Genomic DNA, 3747 nt, shown 5'->3' with positions numbered 1-3747 from the left:
TCTTCTATCTGCTTCTTCAATTCAGATAATTCCAGAGGTGACATCCGGTATGGGGCAAGAGAGATAGGCCCCACGCCAGGTAACAAGTCGATTGTAAATTCAATTTCCTTCTCTGACGAAAATTCGAAATTTCATCCTTATCACAGTCAAATTGAATGCTTCATTATTAATTCAAGCTCTTTCTGCCTAGTTGCAGTCCAAGTCTGCTGTAGTGCAACCAAAATCGCTACAACATGATCCGGTGGTGGATCATGATTATTAAATGTTCTACGAGTTCTCCTTGGAGGAACCATATCTCTGCATATATTACACTAAGGAATGAGTTAGCTACGCTCACACTCAGTGATCACACATGCATTATACAGCACTCCAAGAAAACACTCAAGAACTTCCAACTTCAAATATCTTAAGCTATATATCATGTAACTCCCTAGAGCAACTGCTCTGATACCATAAATGTAACATCCCCGTCTCGAGCCGGTTCAATTAACATACATATGATACAAACAGAAACAGCGGAAGACTTAACTTACGAAAATACGAACTAACTTTTTCTTTTTCTTTAATCCTTTTTCACATGACATATCACATTGCATACTTCTTCTAATTTAATTCTTATTTTACGGAGACGAAAATCGGACAGAGTAACCTCTGTAAATCGGACAACTGGGGATTTTCCAATCCCACACTCAAGAGTTCCTGATAGACAGTTTAAACAATATATATTTCCAGAAGTACCAGTCATGCAAATATACTCAGATACCCATCTATGGGCGCATGCTGAACTTGGCTCCGTGCCACAAATCTAATAGCATGCAATCCAATACATAACATAACTGAATATTACATAGTCATATCATCATGCCTGAATACATAAATGTACATGTATCGAATATGAACACTATGCAACAATACATCTTTTCCAAAAATACGTCTAAAACAAATAGTAGCATCCGACCACCCAGAACTCCACATCCTCATACTAGTACCTCTAGCCACGGTTAGTGTCCTTGTCCCATGAGGCTCTTCAATTAACTGTGTTCCTGAAATCATATCCCCAAACGGGGTTAGAGACGAATCTCTAGTAAACTCCAGGTTTATGGAAAACCCTCCATACCCTGGGCTCACTTCCTGCATGACAGTCAGATACATAATATACAAAACATCATATAAGCAATTATCATAACTGAACAAAGCATATATACATATCTTATCAAAGACAAACACAGTCATTCCCAAGGGATGACCCCAAGCGAAAATCAACACACGTAACAAATATCTTTTACAAAAATCATCACAATACTCACATCAGAACAAAACGTGTTATATCAAAGATGTACGCAATCGTTCCCAAGGGATGACCCCAAGCGGAAATCAACGTACGTAACAAATATCATTTACAAAATCATCATACATATCCCATAAAACATGTCATATAATCAAATATCATAACTAAACAAAACATATACACATATCTTATCAGAAACGTACGCAGATATTCCCAAGGGAGGACCCCAAGCGGAAATCAACGCACGTGTTCCCAAGGGAGGACCCCAAGCGGAAATCAACGCACGTGTTCCCGAGGGAGGACCCCAAAGCGTAACCAGAACATATCAGAGGCGTACGCAGTCATTCCCAAGGGAGGACCCCAAGCGGAAATCAACGCACGTGTTCCCGAGGGAGGACCCCAAAGCGGAACCAGAAAATATCAGAGGCGTACGCAGTCATTCCCAAGGGAGGACCCCAAGCGGAAATCAACGCACGTGTTCCCGAGGGAGGACCCCAAAGCGGAACCAGAACATATCAGAGGCGTACGCAGTCATTCCCAAGGGAGAACCCCAAGCGGAAATCAACGCACGTGTTCCCGAGGGAGGACCCCAAAGCGGAACCAGAACATATCAGAGGCGTACACCATCAGTCCCGAGGGAGGACCCCAAAGCGAACATCCGGGTACTATACAATCAATGGCCAGATATTGTTACAGAAATCATATTACAGAAGTCATATCATAACAAAACATATCATATTAACACATATCAAAGCAAATACATCAAAACAAAACATATCATATTATCATATAGCTCTATATGAATGCATCTATATCATATATCTCATACATATCATACAACCTGACCACAGTCCGTACACTATGGCGGAACACAAAGTAGGAGCGAACCCCATAAACATAGAGCTTACCTCTTGGAGCTTTACAGTTTGCTTACTTGAAGAGCAAGCTACTTATCATGCTCCACGAGAATCCAAACGTTCACAGTAGGTACACCTAGAGAAGGAATTCAACACAAAACTCAATAAAATGATATAATGCCATGTAAATATACAAGACACACACTTTATTGTTTATTTTCTTTTTACTTAAATCATATTAAGTCATGAGTGGGTGGTTCTTTGTTCAATAAATCCCCACAAAATTTCAAACATTCACTTAGTCTTAGGATAGTCCCAACTTAAGGCAGAATGCCCATTACAATGGAGCTATAAGATTTCTCTTTGCCTAGTGCCTAAACCCAAGCTTAGCCACCTATATAAATTATTTTACGCATATAAGTGTTCTCACTTTGCGAAATAATATCTCCGAACATATACCTCCTTTGAAAATGGCTAAAACTCATTTTAAGGTCATACAAAGGAGCTACCTTATTTTCTTTTTTATTTCACCAAAGCGAAGGTCCATACACCTTAGAATATTATTCCACGCATAAAAGTATGCTCGATTTGTAAAACAGTAACTCATAGCACATACTTCCTTTGTAAATGGCTAAGAGGCACGTAAAGGAATTCATGCCAACTTCATGATTCCAATGCTTTAGTCCATCAAATTCAAGCTTATCACACACCTCTAATCCAAGATTCATTAATTCATATATATACGGTACTACGGTACCGTTCATCTCTACAATACTATTCATGTATACGTCACTATTCACGTATACAACACTATTCAAAAATATGGTATCTTTAATTTTTCAGATACATTTTCACCGTTAAAATTCTCATCTAAACACTTTTCTCAACATGAGCTAAACTTGAATCAAGCTCTAACATGCTCAATCAAACGAAATTTTCAAAATGAAACCATAAATTCAATCTTCATAAAAACATGAAAAGGAAGGGAATTTCTTACCACAATGCACTCTAAAACAAAGGAGAGATGAGTATCTAAGCTCCCATGGCCTCAAGCTCCATCAAAATCACCATTATCCATGAAATTCGAAATCTTAGATGATGAAGATCTCTCTCTACAGTGAAACCCACCCAGAAATACTGGTACCAATGGATTCCTCTCGAAATTTCTCACAAGTTTGGCTTTGGAACGGAGTGATTTGGAGGTCTCTAGCTCTCTCTACGAATTTTGGAAGGTTTTTATTCAAAACCTCCATTTCTCTCATTTTGCTCTCTGTCCCACGACGAAGAAGAATGGGGAAACAGTGGCTCACTACTCACTTAAGTGAGTTTATTTTACTAGTGGGTATAAGCTTATCTATCTATGCACCTCCATTTATTACCAAACTTCACCCAAAAGACTAGAATATTTTTCTAGTCACTTTTCTATATTTACTTTCACTTTTTGGATAACTTTATTTACCCGCATTTTTACCACTTAACTGTCATTTTAACTCCTCTTTCACCAAAAGTGACTTTATTTCTTTTACTTCTAATTATTCTTCAAAATTAAATCCACAACTACTAGTGATGGTTATTATACTTTTCATACAGAATTGTGCAAAA

The 3747-nt window shown here is 38.2% G+C and overlaps 1 long non-coding RNA gene across 1 annotated transcript; it reads right to left on the bottom strand.

Annotated features, from left to right (window-relative positions):
- Nucleotides 1-855: 855 nt before the first annotated feature.
- Nucleotides 856-3415, bottom strand: LOC133318294 (uncharacterized). Its single transcript, XR_009752455.1, has 3 exons — nt 3143-3415; nt 2197-2281; nt 856-1043 (listed from the first exon to the last, which is right to left on the bottom strand). It is a non-coding gene; the product is annotated as an uncharacterized LOC133318294 (long non-coding RNA).
- Nucleotides 3416-3747: the final 332 nt, after the last annotated feature.

The sequence above is a fragment of the Gastrolobium bilobum genome, unplaced genomic scaffold, assembly GCF_033153095.1.
Source record: "Gastrolobium bilobum isolate Gb01-03AN ecotype WA unplaced genomic scaffold, APGP_CSIRO_Gbil_v1 utg337332, whole genome shotgun sequence".
Classification (NCBI taxonomy): Eukaryota; Viridiplantae; Streptophyta; class Magnoliopsida; order Fabales; family Fabaceae; genus Gastrolobium; species Gastrolobium bilobum.
This window is presented reverse-complemented; position numbering and strand designations above follow the sequence as displayed.